This window comes from Callorhinchus milii, unplaced genomic scaffold (genome assembly GCF_018977255.1).
Source record: "Callorhinchus milii isolate IMCB2004 unplaced genomic scaffold, IMCB_Cmil_1.0 Scaffold3, whole genome shotgun sequence".
Taxonomy (NCBI): domain Eukaryota; kingdom Metazoa; phylum Chordata; class Chondrichthyes; order Chimaeriformes; family Callorhinchidae; genus Callorhinchus; species Callorhinchus milii.
This window is the reverse complement of record NW_024704744.1, coordinates 95,837,750-95,857,750: the sequence shown is the minus strand read 5'-3', so window position 1 is coordinate 95,857,750 and position 20,001 is coordinate 95,837,750. Positions and strand designations below refer to the sequence as shown.

At 44.8% G+C, this 20,001-nt stretch overlaps 1 protein-coding gene and 1 long non-coding RNA gene across 5 annotated transcripts in view; one reads left to right on the top strand and one right to left on the bottom strand.

Annotated features, from left to right (window-relative positions):
* Nucleotides 1-20,001, bottom strand: part of epas1b (endothelial PAS domain protein 1b) — an 81,072-nt gene that overhangs the window by 50,222 nt on the left and 10,849 nt on the right. The gene's annotated exons all lie outside the window — the stretch shown is intronic.
* LOC103180817 lies at nt 13,858-17,522 on the top strand. The gene is made up of 2 exons (XR_488143.2): nt 13,858-13,970; nt 16,628-17,522. It is a non-coding gene; the product is annotated as an uncharacterized LOC103180817 (long non-coding RNA).

Sequence of the window (20,001 nt, the reverse complement as noted above, 5' to 3'; positions counted from 1 at the left end):
GAGGCTGTTATTGAGGACATAACGTCTTACCTGTGCCTGGCATGAAATGCTCTTTCTGGAGGGACACAGGGACATACCGAGTGTATTATGGAGTGTAATTTAGGCGCAATTTGTCAAGAGCCAAGCCTCGGGACACCAGAGCGTGCATTGGGATTACTGTTGGAGTTTAACCAGCTATAACTGCACAGCTTGCCATTGTGGATACAGTCTGGCAAGCTTCCTAGTGTTTGAGCAACTAGGACCATCCTATCTTGTTAGGGCTTCGGCTTGCGGGGTTAACGGGAGCAAAGTGGGAAATATCCCTGACCTGCCTCTCCAAGACTCGTCAATAAGTCAATGAACAGAGCCTCGGAGAACTATGGACATCTTGTGGGTCAGGAATCAGATGACCAAGCCTGTCACGGGCGGGTCGATCCAATTCAAACGTTCCACTGCTAAGGAAGTCACGTTGGAGCGAGCTGAGCTCTGGTCCATTCCAACGGATTGGTTGGAATGCTTAGCTCTCCGCCCTCTCCACCATCTCTAGAGTCAAATAGTGACATTACGGGAGATTACAGGTTGTGTCGCATTCAGCCACAGCGTCCCACTGACAAAAAAAAAAGTATCTATAACTGGAAAAACCACAATCAGTCGTAGGAAAGGTTGGAGTTGGATACATTGAACACAATACCAGTCTGCAGTGCATTTCAAGACAATACATATTTTGTTGTGCTGTATCTCAACACATTGCAGAAAGTGTTAACCTCAAATGTTGGCACAGGGGAGTTTCTTTCTTTAACGAGAGTTCTCCACTGTTTCATATCTCCAGCAAGTGATGGTTTGTGCAGTGAATTCAAGTCGTAAATTTTAATCCAATTTCCATCCACCCGTGTTGCATCAACTCACGCTAAATTAATTTTTTTTTGCTGCAAATTACCGTTAAGATAATACATTTTTTGCCCACATTATAGTCTTTAACCATGTCTAGACGCTTAATAATACACTGACTATCGGTACAATGCGAGAGGTGATGTCTATTATCTTTACAACCTTCCCAACTGCAGCAAATTGTGAACAGCAAAAATGTTACACTTCACTGCATCCTTCCTTGCGATTAAACTGTGAACGTTAAACTGTGCAATTCTGTAGAAAATGGATTTGCTTATAGGAACTGTACTTGCATGTTAATATTATGATGGCGCTGGTTAACATTTATCTCCAAGTTAATAGATAACACAACAAGGAACACATTCAAGGCCGAGGATAGTGAAGGGAAATTTCAGAACAGCCACAAGGTAATAAATTTACTACAGAGGACGGGAATTAAGGGGTAGAACCGGTAATAAGGAAGGGAGATAGAAACAAGAACACGACTCATTTAAGCACTTGGTAAATAAATCTTATTCTTTGCATTTGATACAGAACATTCGCCCTGTAGTCTGTAAAGTGTAGTGACACACACAGTCAGTACACTTTACGCAATATCCTGTGAAGCGCTTTAAGACAACATCCCAACGAGAAAGCTGTTATGCCAAATGTAAATCCATTGTCGAAATGTCTCAAAGTTTTTACTGTAAAGTGTAGTGACTGCATTTGTGCAGCCAATTTTCACATAGCAATGTTTGACAAACAGCCATGAAGTCAATAAATCGATTTTCTCTGGAGGTTTGGTGAGCAAACCAATGGGAGAAACTTTCTTTGTGTATTGCAATGGGATCTTGAACATTCACCTGAATGGACAGAAAGGAGCTTGATTTAACATCTCTTGGAGCTTGGTTTAACGATGGCCAAAATCTGCGACAATGCAATGCTCTCCAGCCCCATGGAAACCTACGGGATATAGTTCGGGTGGGTATTCTGGATGGATGAGATCCAATCGGCTGATCCAAACCTCCCAAGATCCTGTAACAGTCCCTTTGAGATTGCCTGATACTCCTGTAGCAGTTTTCACAAAGGCATAAGCCAAGGGAAGGTAGTCTTTGCAACTTCTTTACACAGGTAAGTGGCTCCCAGCACCATTCATAATAGTTATAAAGCTCAGCAGAACTTAGGAGATAGTATCTTCTGGTTCCGATCAAACTCTCCACATTTTAGGAGTATTTCCTGAGGCAAGGAAAGAGGTCCCCTGATCAGTTAATGTGATTTACGATGACACTGCTATTCTCCCTTATGGTTGAATGTCTACTTACCCAATCTTGCTTATCAGTCCTGATCATCATGCAAAACTCTAAGCCATGCATTCTTGTAATTAACATCAGTAATTGACCAAACATTGATCAGATACAACCTTTATCCAAAGCTAAAGCGAGAGAGGGAGGTTCTCAACACTGAACCATCGGCTAGGTTTTGAAACAAACACCGAGTTGTGTTCTGTTGGGGCACTCGGGGAAGTGATCATAATAAAAAAATAAAAATTCTTGCATTTGATATGGTGCTTTATCACGTTTCGAGAAGCCTCAAAGCGCTTCGCAGAATATACTACAAAGTGAATTGACTGCATATTTTGTGGGCGAATCATTTCATCGAGGGGTCTGAAAGTGCTTCACGTTTTCATGCTGTAAAGTGGAGTGACTGTAACCTTGTGGGCGAAACACGGAAGCCAGTTTGCGCACAGCAGTGTCCCGCAAACAATGATGAAGTCATGATGTAAAGTAGAACCAGTGGTGTGAAAGAAGTGACAAAGTTGTTTGCAGGCAACAGTATGTAACGTATACCATGTTGGCAGATACTTTATTGTTCTATTTTGAGATCAGACCGTGACAACACCTTGCACGGGGAACCAGACACCTGACTTTATTTGTCAGATTTAGCTTGCCACGAAAGGCAATCCAACTATTTCACTTTTGATTTATGTGGTTGCATAAGCACAGCTTTATTTGGTCAACAGCTTCATCGGTGCTGAAACGCTTTAACACTTTCCCTCCAGGGAATCGTGTAGGTTTTCAGGAAACGCGTGTTTCGAGTCGGGGAAAAAATTCCTCATGCTCTGCGCCTTAAAGCAATAATAACTTACATTTCTATAATTGGTCGTCGTGCCAGAATGCGTTTCGGAGCACTAAATTGAAGATTGTGCCAAATTTGGGGAAATAATAACAATAATAATAATCCTTGCATTTGATATAGTTCCTTATCAGGTCTTCGAGACATCTGAAAGCGCTTCACAGGATATGTTGTAAAGTGAATTGACTGTATATTTTGTGGGCGAAACGCAGCAGCCAATTGCGCACTTGCCCAAGGAGTCGCTCCGCTGGGAATCGAATCCAGGTCTCTCGCTTGCGAGGCGAATGCTCTAACAGGACTCCACGAATGCTTCAATTCCATCTAAATTCAGACGCCATTTTCCGTTGCAGGTCTTCTTAAGGGATTTCATTTGCAGACCCTATTTGTGCAGTTAATCCGTTTGTGCGAGCATCGTGTTTTCCAACCACATTAACTCTATTTCACTCAATCAGTGTTGCCTCGGGCACACGTGAAAGGAAAGTGTGCTGTGCAGAAGCTTCACCGGTTATTTTATGTTTCACCAAGGCAACCGGCAAAGGCTGTTTTACCGTCAAAGAAAACTAACACTTCTTCCAAATTGCTTCTTTTTTTTTACACACACACACATAATAAACAGGAAAGGTTATTTTAAATTTGGTGAATGTCTTCCTGCAACTGGCTGACGACTAGCGCAATATGAAAAAAAATTAGCAAATTAACCTGCGTCTGAAACTAACCATGACTGAGTACTAACAACTAAGTATTTGTAATTGCACTTTCCGTGCATTTTAAGGCTGCAGTGGACGTTATATGCAGGAGCTGAATCCAATTACAGAATGCATCTGTACTTTTTAAAACGTGCGTCAGAAAGCTACTGGATATTAAAGTACTTATTATGACCGGAGATTAAAGTAGTTGCATGTCAGAAGAACGACACTGCAATTAGCAACAGATCGACAGATTCGATGATCGAATTAATCAAAATGCAAAAAGATGGAACCGGACTTTCCTCAAAACGGTGCCAGTGACCCGGAAACACGTTTACTTGTGGCTTCCGATCAACGCAAGTAATTATGGCACAATTAAACCTTTATTCCGGACCCAGGTCTTCGCCGACCCTGGGGTAGAGGTCATTCTTCTCAGCAGATTTCCTGAGAAATAATTCGCAGGAAAAGTTCGGATAAAGAAGGCCTTTTGGCCCATTTGATCTCATCCTTCCATAAATACTCACTCTACTGTCCTTCCATTGCAGCATCGAGCTATATATTTTTTTACACACATGCAAGTTCATTGTCCTAGTCTCAAACATCCTTTAAACCTGTTCCAGTCATCAATTACTCCCTGGGTAAAGAAATACTTCCTCGTATCTGTCCTGAAATTGCCTTTTACAGCTCAAACCTGTTTCCTCTTGTTCTATTCTCCACTGGTTGGAGGATTTACTAAGTCTTGATATTGTCTCTTGTTGAAGGACTTCACCACCAAAGGTCAATTGATTTATTGACTAAGGGCAGGGGTATCGGAGAGAACAGCGTCAGTGACTGAGTGAAACTAAACAGACGTGACGCGAATTCATGTACCAGGAGATTGGCAATGAGTTTGGTTTGACTTTTTATTTCTTTTAAAAAAAAAGCTTGTGGGATTTGGGTTAATCCTTGCATGTCAGCCTATAAAGAAAGGAGGAGTAACAAGAATGCCTCTGACTACGTATTATATACAGTAGTATCACCAAGTATTGTACTCCCCACAAAGACACATGGAGACAGACAGAATGCACCGACTCATTCACAAAGTATAGCTACAATATTTACAAACAACTTGCTCCTACAGACCCTCAATCCCCAGGAAAGCCTTCCTCCCTGTTGCCCATCCTGGGACAGGTGCCTGCTGCAGTCGTACTTGTTATGGAAAAAGGCCATCCTCTAAGATGACACTCTGATGCAGCGCTGGGGGGGGTGGGGGGGGAGTGTTGGAGGTGCTTCGGATGAGATGTTAAGACCGAGGTCCCGTCTGCCTGTTCGGGTGGATGTTAAAGATCCCATGGCGCTATTCGAAAAGAGATGGGAGTTTCTCTGGTGTCCTGGCCAACAGAGCCCCCAGATAAAATTGTTCCATGGCTGTCTGTGGGACATTGCGGTGCGCCAATTGGCTGCTGTGTATCACCCACAAAATACACAGTCGATCCACTTTACAGTATATCCTGTGAAGTGCTTTTGAGACGTCTCAACGATGCGATAGGGTGTTATATCAAATGAAAGGATTATTATTAGGCAGAGGAAGTAGAATTTCCTCCCTCGCCCTATGGTGGATGAAGGGAAGGAAATTCAAACTAGCTTTAAACCAAGTGATGGCCACTTATTCCTTTGATTTGTAAAAAGCGGGCCAGTTCCAGCTTATTTTCCTGTGAATGTCGACTGATCTCACAAATCTTGCAATGCGTCAGCACTGCGCTGTTCCGTTCAGTAGGTTTAAATGATTCTCCTTCGGCACGCTTAAAGGAACTATAACACAATTCTACCCGACCATCCAGCAGATAAATTAGTCAGTCATTCAGGTTATGGCCCTGCACAGAATGACTGCTGTGGTTGCCTGCAAAAACAGTCAATACATATCACAGTAATTACCACAAATCTCTGAGGCATTTGGCCTGATGAGGTGCTAAAAAAAAATGCGAGTTTTTTTTTTCTTTCGGTGTGAGTTTTTTTTTTAAACACTCGTAACGCAATATAATTTACGTTCAAATTGGGTTGCAGTTGCTTCGCTGCCCACTGGGTTAGCCTGTTGCAACATACCTCACTGCGGAGAACAGAAAATAGCAGTTCACCACCAGCGAACCAGTCTCCAGCAAATCAGGGAGCAGAGTCGTCCTTCTCCACCCCCTGCTTGAGGTTTTAGCTGAACCTACACTCTAGCAGCCTCATAAGGGGCTTGAATTGGATTCTATTATTAACACTAACAGTGGCAGCGCAGCACAGCACAGGTCAGAAATCATACCGGGTGCTGATCAAAGGTGAACGATCAGAAATGCAGATTGCACAAGCCAGACTCTGAGCGAGATCAAGGCAAAGCAAAAGAAAATGGATTACAGTTCCATCAACCACCTTCACCAAAGGTGGGGGCGGGAATCTGAAGCGTACCAGATCTTTTGCTCCTTCCATTACAGTCCGTCTTTTAATTTAATACGATATACGTGTCTTCCAAATTACTTTCTGCGGATGAAACCACAGCAGTTTTATCAGTGCCCTTTCGGATACTTAATCCAATAGCGACACAAACATTTCGGCTAAGCCACCGAACACAAACACGTAGATTGCTACTTATCTGGGGCTCAGAGTTTAAAAACCTGTAAAATAGTACATCACAATAGATCAGGAATTGCAGGAAGGAAGCTCTCAACAGCTCACATCTTGAAACAGTTTGTTGCAACTATTATTTTAATTAGTCAAGATTTCCATGACCCACCCCCCCCCCCCCCCCCTCCCCTCATAAATTTGCTTGTAAGTTTTATGTACATTGGAAAACATTGTTTATAAATAAATATAAATAGTTGGCTTGCCGACAAATCCACTGGGAATCAGTCACTGGGCTCTTTGAGCGCTGGCCTCTGCTTTTAAATGTTTTGCTTGCTATTTTCTCAGGGATAATTTGCCATGGGGTAAATGGTCAGTTCAACAAACTAAACAGATGGTTAAATCTTGGAATCGCTCAGTCCCTTGAGCCCACACTCAAGAGTTCCTGCCAGGCACTACACCAAAATAGGTTTTCTCCTTAAAAAGACATTTCAGCAAGCCATCCAACACACCCTATTTTTACAGAAACATTTCTTTCAAATACTTTCAGCAAAAAGTAATGACTGGTTAATTGAACCCAGCCTTTACACCAACTGTAAAGTATTTTTCTTTCTACGTGGTCTTTCAGAGCATCCAGGAGATTAATAATAATAATAATAATCCTTGCATTTGATATAGCGCTTTTCACGTCGGGAGGACGTCCCAAAGCGCTTCACAGAACACACTGTAAAGTGAATTGACTGCATATTTGTGGGCAAACGCGGCAGCCAATTGCGCACAGCAATGTCCCACAAACAGTCGTAGATTGAAAATGACCAATTTATTATTGTTTTGGGTTTTTGGAGGGATTATTATTAGGCTCTGTGTGGAGTAAGGAAACTTGCCCAAGGTTTCGCCCTCTGCCGGGAATTGAACTCAGGTCTCTCGCTTGCAAAGCGAGTGCTCTAACCACTGAGCTACAGGACTCCACCCTCCTGCTCGTGTATTGGAAAACTCACTCCATATTGCAAAGGTGTAAAAAATCTGCTTTATGAAAACTGCCCTCTCCAATATGTGGTTTAAACCACATTACAAAACTCCTAAAGCCTTCCTGCTGCTTTCGGTGGTTTTGTTACAACATAAGTCAAACAATTTTATTTCATTTTACCGCAGCTGGCAGGCAGCAAGCCACCACAAACATACAGAGAAATTAAAACTTGACAGTCGGATCACAAAACAGCCAAGGCAAATGCCAAAATCTGGACAACTGGCAAAGGGCCTTGGTGGAGTAGAACATCAAGCTTAGCGCACGAAGAGGCTCAGCTACGATAGGAGGCTGGGTACACTGGGACTGTAATCCTTCGAGTTGCGATCATTAGAACAAAAGGTGTGATTTGATTACGGTACTTTAAAATATGGAAAGGAATCGACAGGTTAGACAGTGGATGCCACTGGTAGGGCGATCCAATACGAAGAAGGGCTTAGGTTTAAATCAGAACCAAGGCAACGATTTATTGCATCGAGTCGGGAAATTGTCACATAATGTTTTGCAGAACGGACTGTGGGTCCCCAAAGTTGCCCAAAAGCACGGTCGAAGAGTTGGATCTTGAGGCGTGTTTATAATAATCCTCGCGTTTGATATAGCGACATTGAGACGTCACAAAGCGCTTCACGGGACATACTGTACAGCGGTTTGGCTGTGTAGTTTGTGAGTGAAACTCAGCAGCCAGTTTGCGGACAGCAGGAGATGTTGCGGAAATGAGGGAAAGCAGAGCCAGTGAGAGCTGGCGTGTAAAGTTGAAGGAACGGCCGGGGGGACGGAGGGGGTGGGGGGGGGGGGGGTGGGGAAGAGGAGAGTGGTCAAACAAAACACCAGCTTCGCACCAGCTCCGTGAGGTGGAGTGAGCTGCCAGTCATGTTCATGGGTCAGTGCCTGCAGTGCAGTTAAAGCTGTGGTCAGGAAATATTTCTTCGCACAGGATGTGGAATGCTCTACCTCAGAAAGCAGCGGAAGCAGAATCAGCACTGATGTTTAAAAGGAAGATGGACATGCACGTGAGTAGTGTACATAGAGTATATGGGGAGGAGAGGTATAAAAGGGGTATGGCCAAAGAGTGTGGCATTGGAATTAAAAGATCTGCAAGATCTAATAAAACTGTCTCAATGGGCTGAATGGCCTTCTCTTGTTCCTAATTTCCCTTCGTTTTTAGTTTCTGTGCGGAGAGAGTTTGATGATGTTATTCTCCCAGGAGAGCTTAAAAAAAAAGAAAACCACAAAGGTCACCACAGTCTATTCTAATGGGACTTATAATGTCCCGAGTACAATCACGTCACACTTCTGTTCGGAGTGAAAGCATTTATTCCTTCAGACACCAATAGATGTAATGGCCACCCACAAAGGAGAGCCTCATTGAGGTTGGCATCAGCAAAAATTGAGCTCGGAGCATGAATCACAACAGAAAATACCAGCGGTGAAAAAGAACTTGCATTTTCCGCAGTGAAGCTTCTCAACGTGCTTTACAGTAATTAATAATAATGATAATAATCCTTGCATTTGATATAGCACCTTAGCAGGTCATTGAGACGTCTCAAAGCGCTTCACAATATACTGTACAGTGAATTGACTGCATATGTTGTGGGCTTCACAGTAATTAATGCCAAGTGCCGTGGCACGGCAAGTCACTTTTCTACAGAGGAAAGTGGAGGGCAAGTTGTTCTGGTTGTTGAGAAAGCTCCCATAAATGGTGACAATGTGAAAGAGCGATTGGTAAGGAGGATTTCGGGGTCAGGGTGCCAGTTTGCAGGATGGTACTGGCTGCCATCGGGTACCGGCTAACCTCAAGAGTGTCACCGTGATAACATCACATGTCGCAAAGTTTCATCCTATTCTTGCTATGTAGTCCAAGCGAAATTTCCACGCCCAGGCGGGGCAGGCATGTTTAGATCTTGCTGCGAGTCACTAGTTTATGCTGACATCTGAATCCAACGTGCGCTATGTTCCCTTTACTCCGCTCTTCAGTCGGGCGCTAAGATCTCATAACAACTATTCGAAGAGAAGGGGACTTCTCCCAGTATCCTGGTCAGCAATCCTCGATTTCAATTGGGGGGGAGGGGGGGGGTTTGTTTTATGCTCATCTGTGGGCTACTTGATGTGCCCAAATAGGCCGTCCTATTTAGCCGATACATACAGTCACTACACTTCGCAGCGACAACCAGTGAGGCACTTGTGAGGGACATTTCAAGGTTCCGGACGCCGTAGAGGATCCAAGGATTTGTAGCGGTCCGACATTTCTGTACAACAGCGTCCTTCAGTCGGGGCAGAGTCTTGGGAGAGTTTTTTTTTAAACCTCAAAATGATTGACGTACAAGCGGATCAGAGGATAAAGGTAAAACCGTAAAAAAAAAAGATTATTTTTGTTTAATGTGCGTTGAATGGTTTCCGCGTTGTACAAAAAAAAACACACAAGTGGAATTTGCTGATACTGTCGGAGCAGTGTTCCTGAACTTTCCAAGTAATTGGGTGTTTAAACAGATGACTTCACCACAAGGGAGAGGCTGAGCCACCTTGATCTGACTTAGAAATCGGACGGCAATTTCGGCGAACCGCTACTGATGGCTTTAAACGTCCCATCAGTTTGTAAACAAGCACAAGAGAAAGAGCTTATCAGATTTTGAATGGAGGCCTGCCTGTGTCTGAGGCTGACCGGCACGTTTTTTCTTTACCCACACGCGCACACACACACACACACACGAGGCCTTTCTACGTTGGCCGCTGCAAAGAAGAAAGTGTTTCACTTTCGGAGAAACGGGAACTGACCTGTGTTAAGGTTAGGGTGGCGCAGGGTTAAAAGACCGCCGACCGGTCTTGCAAAATTGTAGAGTTTTAAGCTTCCCTCGAACCCAGGAACCGTACTATAAGACGAAAGTCCTTGCATTTCGATGTAGCGCCATATCACGAGTGCTTGAGTCGCCTCAAACCGCTTCACAGGACATGCTATCAAGTGGATTGACTGCGTATTTTCCGGGCGAAACACACACAGCCTCAACGACACTCACGGTCTTCCTTCGGACGCTGGCGTAAAGTGTGCGATACGTCATGACTTGTGCGCGAGGAACCAGTTATGAAACGCTGCAAAATTTGAGCTTTTTCAGTGCCCAAAACGGCAGCTTACCGCGCGTTTTGGAAGTGATTCGAGCAGTCAGGACAGTACGGTTTCTTTTCTTTTAATTTGCATTGATTGTAAAGTCAAAACATGAAACTGAAGGGGGATTGCAGGAATGTGGAACGCATTGTTTAGACAGCTGAACTTTGGCGGTATGAGTTCTGAAAAAGGGAAAACAAATTGCGTCACTGCGTTCCATACACAGAGAATAAGATACCGGTCTTCTGACCCGTATCTATAAAGTTGGCAACCTTCAGGGAAATCTTCCTTGTATGGGCAAGTAGGTGCCACTGGGGAGTAATGAGCGAGCGTTAGGTAAGTTCGTGGGCACGCCTACCTGGTTATAAAATGTTCCAGAAGAAAGGCTGTAAAGTGCACTTTGACATAGTGTTGTTGGAGTGTGCTGCACTACAATAGCGACCATTGAATCCCGTTGAATCTCCAGCACACCCAGGGACCAGTCAGTTTGATGCGTGTATTATTTATTACCATCGCTATTAAATCGACACATCACAACATTTACAAAGTTTCCCCACCCCACTTCCCCTCCAGTGTTAGTTAAAGCCCTGTCATTTGCAATAAATTTGAGTACTAATCCTCTTGTACTGATAAAAACAAGCACCAAAAAATCATTACATGAAATTCCAAGGGAAAAATCAAAGTGCTATTTACCAGTTAAGTGCAGTAAAGTAACCAGTTGAAAACTTTTGCAGCTATTTTGGCATTAGGGTCCAGATTTCACTTAAGGTACTTGCATCTTTATCAATAAAGGAAGTAATGGCACAAATGAGCTTTGTCCTCGTCAACAAACAACTGAACATGGAACATTCGTGGGTAAAACTGGTTTAACAACAAATGCAGAAATCAGTCATTCTCAGGCAAGACAATGCCTTCCAGTAGACATAAATACTTCATTTATAGAAATGACAGAGAAATAACGATCCTTCCCTTTGAGAGAGAGGCACATATACATATATTTTATATATAGTGCCTTTATCTTGCCATCAAAATATCTCAAAGCACTTCACAGGAATTGCGGTAAAGGGAATCACTGCAAAGGGCCGAGTGTAAAGTGTAGCGCCCGTTAGCGAAATTATAGAGAGGAGACACCCTCAATCAGGACCAATCAGGAGAGCGGTACGGAGTCCCGCTGCTGCCCGGAGCACAACTGTACGTATTACAACAACAACGACAACAAGAAAATGACGTTGGTTAAAGCGCCTTTCAGGTCGGGAGGACGTCCCGAGGATGTATTACAACGCATTCCGAGTGACAGCTGAAGTAGATTGAACGCTGTCGGGGACGCAAGTCTGTGGCTGCACGTGGAACGACGACATCAGGAAAGCGGATTAAAAGGCTGGAAGTTCCAACGGCACGAGGCTCGTACCAGTTTTGTACGCTTTCCCCGCCGCAAGCCCAGTGGAATTCTGTACTTGGCCGAGCCAACGATGAATGATATTTCAACCCATGGGTTGGTTGCTTTGTGACTTCTTATTGGGGCATTGAGAGTGCGGGATGTTGGTCGAACTTCTCCTTTGGGATTCTTCAAAGCTCACAACACTGGCCGCAAAAAGATCTTTGCAGACCAGACTAGAAACCTTTTCCTTTTTTTACTATAATAATAATAATAATGATGTTGAGATGTCTCAAAACACTTCCCAGGATATACAACACTTAAAGCGCGGTGACTTAAAAGTGCTTTGTAGGTGAATGTGGCAGCCTATTTGCGCACCTTTGGGGGGAATGTTGGCCAAGAAACCAGGAGAAACTCCCTCTGCTATTCAGTGTTGTCGTGAGATCTTCGACAGCCGTCGGAACAGGCAGACAGGAACTTGAAGGATGGCAACCTTTGACAGCGCTCCCCTAGCATGGTATTCGAGTGTCGGCCTAGACTGCGAGTTCAAAGCCCCTGCAATCGCAGTATTCATACCTAACGCAAAATGCGAGTCGAATGGCGTAGCGATTCATGCACCATTACTCAAAAGTCACAACTCGCTATCAGTGCAGAAACTTTCCGCTTGAGATCGTCGCAATTTCAACCCCAATACGTCTTCAGCACGCCGCTCTTCTCACGCTCGTCTTTGACTTGGCGCCTAAAACGTTCAAAGCATCTCAAAGCCTTTCGCAGGTAGCTGCTGTGAAAGTGAGAGGCGGCTCTGAATTTCTAGAAGTGCTTCCAACTTGAGCACTGCAAGGACCTACAAACAGGCGCAAAGTGAACAGTTCTTTTAGCTGTAGACCAGCACACCGAGGAGAAGCACCCTTCCCCTTTTTGGCATTGTGTCCTGGGGACCTGAACAGGCAGATGAGACCTGGGTGTAATTTCTCAGAAACGCAGTGACTCTCCCAGTGCTACACCGGAGTATCAGTGTAGACTAGAAGTTCAAGGTCCCAGTTTGTGTGTGTGTGTGTGTGTGTGTGTGTGTTGAAGGGGGTGAGGGAAGAGCTTGAACTTAAATGCGAAGCTGTCTCTTCTATTGAACGTGGAAAATAAAATTGCAAACCGCCTCCGTGACCGTTAAACCGTCAGACCAGCGGGACGAAAAGGTGATTTGAGCGCGTTCTCGCGCAGCTGTGCATTGCGGCGAAGCATCGTGGTGCAGCCCAATAAGAAAGAAGTGCCAGTACAAACTGGTGGTCCTCCGATTGCCAGCTTCAAAACATGGTTTCGGGAATAAACAACATTGTACGTGTCAAATGTAACGTTTCATTCAGATGACATCAAACTTATTTCTTTGTTCAAGAGACACTATTTAGAATTGCCAGTACTTTTTATCAGTAAAATCGGATACGATATGATGTGCACTGCGATATCCAGCAATGTTTACTGCTGGCTACATTTCCACAACAGGCTTTTGCAATCCACAAACACAACTCGGGCAGAAACCCAGGCAAAGGCGCAGTTACGCAAGGAGCAAGGCAGCATTATGTAAGTCCACAGGAAGTTAGAGGAGACAGCTTTCTGGGCAGGCCTGGTGAAAAGTCTGTGTGAACTTCAACTAACAAGCAAAGTTCAGCCACGGGGGTCAGATTCAGTAGCACTCATTCCGAGTGCTGGGAGGGGATTGATAACAAGCGCAGAACTTTCTGTACTTGATTGGTGACTGATAGCAAGTTGGATTTTGTCATTGCTTCCCTCTGTTACATGCTGAAGTGTTCCCTACCGAAGCAAGAGTGGGAATGGCGTCATAAAGAAGCTTTGTCCTCGCAAAACCGAACCAGCGTACGCTGGAAAAGCCACGCCTGCCTTTTTCTGTTTAATTTTGATAGAACTATACCCACACGCACACTTATACACCCCTTCTCCTGGTCAATATTCCCCTCCTGACACAAAATGACCCTGACATTCAAATGGTAGTGGAGGCCTATTATAAAGGCAGTAGGTGGGGAGGTGGAGGAAGTGAAACACTGGCAGTCACCACATGGGAACTTAAAACGGCTGACGTCCGAGAAGAGGTCACCTCCCCCCCCCCCCCCCCGATCGCATTTCCTGCACACTGTGCGCAGGAAGTGACTTCGCCAGCGATCTGATGACCTGGAAGTGCCGATGAAGCTCAGACACGGATATTTTGGATTGTTTTGGGTAAGTGATCATCGGGCTTCAGACCCCATCCGCCAGCCAAACTGCGCAATAAGTGAAGCCGCATAATAACGAGGCTCCAGTTGCTCTGTAATCGGTTACTGAACTGATTGCCGTCAATGGGAATTCACTGGTGAAGATTAGCTCTCGTGTTTGATTGTATAACGCTCATTCCTAATCAATTATATTTCCTTTCAGGCGCTCTATGTTGACGTGAAAGGCGCTAAATAACTGGGAGTTTTTTTTTTGTTACTACAACACGATCGACATTTACTTTCGAAAGAAACTCGTTCATTCCATTATTGTGTGCTTTTTGTTTGTCTGAAAAAGGAAGGGAAGTAGAACGCAACTGCTTTGCGAATCCTTCGTACAGCAATCATCGTTCCCTTTGGGAGGTTGAACAAGGAACACCCAGGAGCTTACCACACTTGAGAAAGACAGAATTGAAGAGCAATGGCTGTGCTCTATGTGAAGCCAGATTGGAGACAGGCTTCTGAGTTGTTGATCCTCTCCTCGCCCAATGTCCATCCCTCCTCTCTCCCCTGCGGTAACTTTCCCACAGAGATGACTGCAACAGATAGTGATTCAGAAGAGCGGTTAATCTCAGCTCCCACCCCTTAGCCTGGGAACAGTAAGACCAATTCTAATACCCCGACTGGCACCGGAACGAGATCAGATAACTTAGCCCAGACCAGGGACTGAACCTGGGACTTTCCTGGCCTGTGGGGTTCGTTTCCACACTGGGCCAGCGAAGAGAGAATTGGAATGATCTCAATTTGGAAAAGAAAATCTACTTTGTATAAAAAAGCACCACTTCTAATCTGCTGTAAATATTTATGGCTGAAAAATGACTTATCGATGGTGCATGTTTATATTGATATACAGGAAACACTTACTCTGGTTTGAGAATGAAGGCTCTCGCTTATACACTGAAACTATTTGGCATCCCGCAAGGCACGAAAGATTCTCCAGAGGAGTCACTTTAGACCTCAGAATATTTGTTATCACTTTTTTTTATATGAAGTTAGCATCGAGGAGGATCAGAATTTGATTCTTTCTACCCAAAAGGAAAAAGCAAAGGAGCAACAACCCTGTTCAGTGCATATTTCAGCTACGAATGGGTTTCTGTGAAGCGGTTTGCTCAAAAATAAGTGAGCCGGGCTTCACTGATGAGGTTAGACAGTGAGCATTGGCTGCCTTATTCAGCCACGCTACTTCATGCCTTCAACCAAGGGGAGGCTGCGTCCTACACAATTCCAAGCAAAGCCGCACAACATAGGTCTGTACTAGATCCTTCGTGAAGTTTTCAGATCAAACCAGCCTAAGAGGAGTCTGAAAAGTTGCCTCGCTGCTCATATCACTTCACAGTTGTTCTAATTTCTTTTGTGGGGGTGGGGTCAGCTGGGTGTCAGTTCTTTTTGGGGGGTGTTGTGGGGGAAGCGATTTTCTCCTCTGCTCCCCTCCTGAAAGAGTTGAGCATCATTGACCTTCAGTTGCAGGGTATATTGACAGTCCTTCTATGGCTCACTTGGGTGAGCCAGACTGGACAAGCCGGCTGGCCAGCTGGGACCACCCATGTGAGCCAGTCAGACTTCACTAGTAGTGTATTGTGTTCAATTTGTTTGCGTCCTACCTTAGGTAAGATATACAAGCGTTGGAGGAAGTCCAGCAATGATTCACCGGAATGATACACGAAATGAAGGGGTGTAGCTAGGATAGGAAGCCGTGTGAACTTGGGATTATGTTCCCTGGACCTGCGGAGGTTGAGTGGTGATCAGAATGGGGTGTTTATTGCCATGAATTCAAAGATTATGAATTGACTCTTCCCTCTAGTAGATAAATCAAAGTAAAGTTTGTGAGAATGAAGAACGCCCAACTGATTGAACCCCAATGAAGTAGTTGAGCAGGCTTGACATCGTTTCTAGGTCAGAACCACTTGTCAGTTCAGCTCAGTTGGTAGCGCTCTCACCTCCGAGAGAGAAGGCTGCGAAGGTTCGAACCCCATGTCGAGAACTCGTACAGTCTACAGCACTGAAGCTATGACACATTGTTGGAAGGTGCTGTCACTCGAATGAGACTTTAAACCTAGGTAGACGTTAAAGATCCCATGGCACTATTCGAAACATGAAGGGAGTTTCTTCTGGTGTCCTGGCCAGCAGTCCCCCAAATAAACTTGGTCATTCATCCCATGGCTGTTTGTGCAGCATTGCTATGCATAAGTTCTTTCCTTCGTTCGCCCACCAAACACGCGCAGTCAGTCCACTTTACCGTATACCACTGCGAAGCACTTCGAGAAGTCCTCCCGACTTGAAAGCACTGACTAAACAGAAGAATTATTCTGATCAATAACCAATGCGATGAACTTGAACCACCCAAATCCGCTGTAGCACATCTGTTCCCGTGAGCTAAATTTAGTGCTTTTCTGTATTCTTACGAATGGTATAGTTTCCAGTCACAAATAAGCCATTTGCAAACTGACCCAAGAGGAGGAGAATAGCATCGAGCCCAGGGAAAGAATGCACCGTGTGTAGTGCGCAGTGCAGAATGCCCTTATATTTCAAATAGGAACAGAAGTGGAGGAGAGGTGCACAGTCCGTGTCAAACAGGAGTTGCCACATTTCTCTTTCCAACAGTTTAACTATTTACTTAATTTACTGCAGATCCAAGAACATCTCTTTTCGTTGAATTCCTCTCACCAAAACGATGGAAAATTTCACGGCAAACTTTTCCAGTGAACCCCCCCTTTGCCGGTCTGCAACGGAAACATCACCGCTTTTCCAAAAGAAACACACACACGCAAAGGCAATCAACAACCTGCAATGCGAATGATAGCGACCTTTTATCCCGTAAAAGGTAGGACAGCTGGTCTAACAACATAAAATGGATGTCGAAGAGAGGTGCTGAAGAGATCTTTTTTTTATCTGATCCTTACAAAACACTGTTGAATGATTTGGTGGCTGAAAACCTACTGGTTATTTTCCACTGAAATTTACTGTTCGGGAGGAGAACTTTACCTTCAATAATCATGCTTAATGCACTCTATATGGTATTATTTGAAGTATCACTATTATTATCGCACAGCAAACAGGGGTACATACCATCAGCAGTCATAAACAATTATACATCGACTCACAACACAAACCGTTTCGGAATTTTTCACATCCCTCAAATGGGCGTCTTTATCTCAAGTTGGGTCTAATCTAGACTACGATTGAAAAAAGCATAGCTGGAGAAACAATTTGGTCGTCTTTCCTCTTTTATGCCTCGGGGCTCCGGTACAGCAGGTCAGGAGTAAAATCCAGACGGTCAAGAATGACTTGAATTCACTGAGATCTTGTCATCCTGTGTGCAAACCAGCTCTTCTGCCAATGTCAGCAGCCAGCTCGCGAGAGGAGTAAACAGGGGTACGCAAGCAAAATCAAGCACTCCGAGCGACCATAATGCAATAATGTATGCTCATACACGAGCAGGAATAACAACAGAAGTGCGTCCCCGACGTGAAGAAAAATAAGCTAAATGTACGGGGAAAGAGTAGAATGAGATTAGAGTTAAAAAGAAAAGGAATCACAGCACTCTGCGGATCAAAGAGCTTTACAATAAGCGTTGCGACTTTCTCGTGCGCGTAAATATAGGCAGTTTATGCACAGAAATCCCACCAACAGCAATGGTCAATTAATTTGGAAGGTGTTTATCAGGACCCTCGGAGGAATGCTGTTCTTTTGTTGAATAGCCGCCTTTCGCCCACAAAACACACAGTCAATGCACCTCGAAGCGCTCCAGGACTCTACCCTGCGAGAGGGGCGCGATATATAAATGCAAGTTGTTGTTGTCGTTGCTGCTGTTTTGCTGCTTACGGTTTATTCTGCGAAACGCTTTGAGACGTCTCAACAACGTGCTAAGGCGCTATATAAAATGTAAGGATTATTATTATTATTATTATTGTTGGATCTTCGGGGTTCACCTGACGAACAAACAGTTTGGACCTAATATCATCTGAAATTGGACACTCCTGATGATGCAGCAGCCCTGGAGTGTCAGCCAGGCTACGAGTTCAAGCCAGTATGGGCTTGAATCACCTCCTACTGTAAAAAAAAGTCCACGATGCTATCTGTACTTGTATACTTTCAGGTCCCACTGACGGCAATGTCAGTGATCTCAACATACAACGCTCATCGAACACCTTGCCCCCCTACATCCTGCCTTCTACGCTATGTGGTCACCGCAATGAATCTGCCGACCCAATACCAACACGGAAAGAAAGAACCCCCATTTCCAAACCTAGCAGAAGAGTTAAAGAGGCCAAGGAAAGGGAAGGTGTGTGTATGCCGGGGAGGAGGATTCACATGCCCCAATGTTCACCAGAAGTTGCTCCACAAGGAAAAATAGAAACAGGCTGCAACAAGTACGGGAGAGGCAGAGTCAGCATTGTAAAACGAAGCTGCGGAATATATTTTTCAGACGCAACCGACAGCGTTTTTTTTTACCCCACGACCTCTGAGCCCACTGTCCCTCCTGTCCGCTTGCTAAGATGGTGGCTGACAGGAAAAACAGAAATGGGGGGGGGGGGGGGCAAGGAAGGGCGCAGTGTACAAACCGGCTGTCCCATTCGCCTACAAAACACAGTCCACTGCACTTTACAGCATATCCTGTGTTTTGAGACATTTTCCTCACATGAAAGTCGCTATATCAAATGTAAGGATTACTTATTCATTTATTTATTTATTGGAAGACGTCAAACCTTCAACCACAGAATCTGGAACCAGATATTGGGGCAAGAAATGAAATGCCTGACTTGAGTAACTCACAGGACAGGGGAGTTAAATGTTATTGATGGGGAACGGATAGCAATTAGCACACGGACTGAATCTTCGTTTCGAACCGCATTATTTTTTTGTTTGGCGCTGGAAGTTAGGAAAGCGATTTAAACGGATAAGCCCGGGTGTTTAATTGCAAATTTGCAGGAACGAGGAAGGAGATTTCTGGTTCAGTTTGCGGCATTTCATGTCGCGTAGCTTGTGCGTTGATTAGCACAAGGAATAAGCAGCAACTGAGTTTGCGACACTGCCAGCTCTCCTGTTAGTGCAACGGACTGAACTAGTGGACGAGGAGACAAAACCCATCAGATGTTCCAGTGCAGCGTTTCGAAAGTCGGCGCGTACCATCCATCCGATCCAAACCGAATCAACGCGGACTGCAGCTTCCGGGGTCAGTGATGACAATGGGAATTGGCAAAAGGTTCATAAGCGCTGAAACAGATGCCGTTAAAACAGATGTCCGTCCCGCTAAAACCACAGGGACCAGGCTCTGACCAGATCTGTTTCGGGGAGAATCAGAGTTGGAGTTTCCGCTGGACAATCCGACGGGATTTAATGCAGTCAAACCAAGTGCCTCCATTCGGCAAGCGCTCCCCTCCCCCCGTTAACCACCACCCTGGAACAGCCCGGTTCGCGCACCAATATGAACCCTTGCTCACAGGGCCACTCTTGTTGAGGCCGTGGGTTTGACTGTCTTTACAAATCCCCTCGCGAATCCTGTGGCGAATACCGTATTTTACACACCTCTCGTTCCCCACCCAGCCCCAGCCCACCCCTTCCCCTATATTGGCAAAGAGACCTTAGGAAACGGCAATCTTTAAATAAAAAGCGGAAAAAAAGAGCCGCAGCCAGGTCAACTCCTGCCGTGCTTATTTTTAAATCGAGTTTCCTCACATCAGGCTCAGGCCAAGCGCAAGAAACAAAAGGCTTGCTCTGACAAAGAGAATACCACTTGATTTTTTATTGTCTCGAGTGTATTGTTCTTCAAAAATACGAAATGGTTCGTCAATTTCCTTTGCAAAAGTGGAAGGGATACCTCCGTTTGGTGGTTTGAGTCTTTTATCTTTTTTTGTTCTTTCTCTTTTTTTAAACACACAAAAAAAAAAACCCCACTGTGTTGCTTGTTAATAGGGGGTGGTTCAAAGCGAGACTGAGGGGATGGGGGGGGTGGGGGGGGCGGCGGAAACACATTGGGGGGAAACTGAACAAGTACCTGCCTG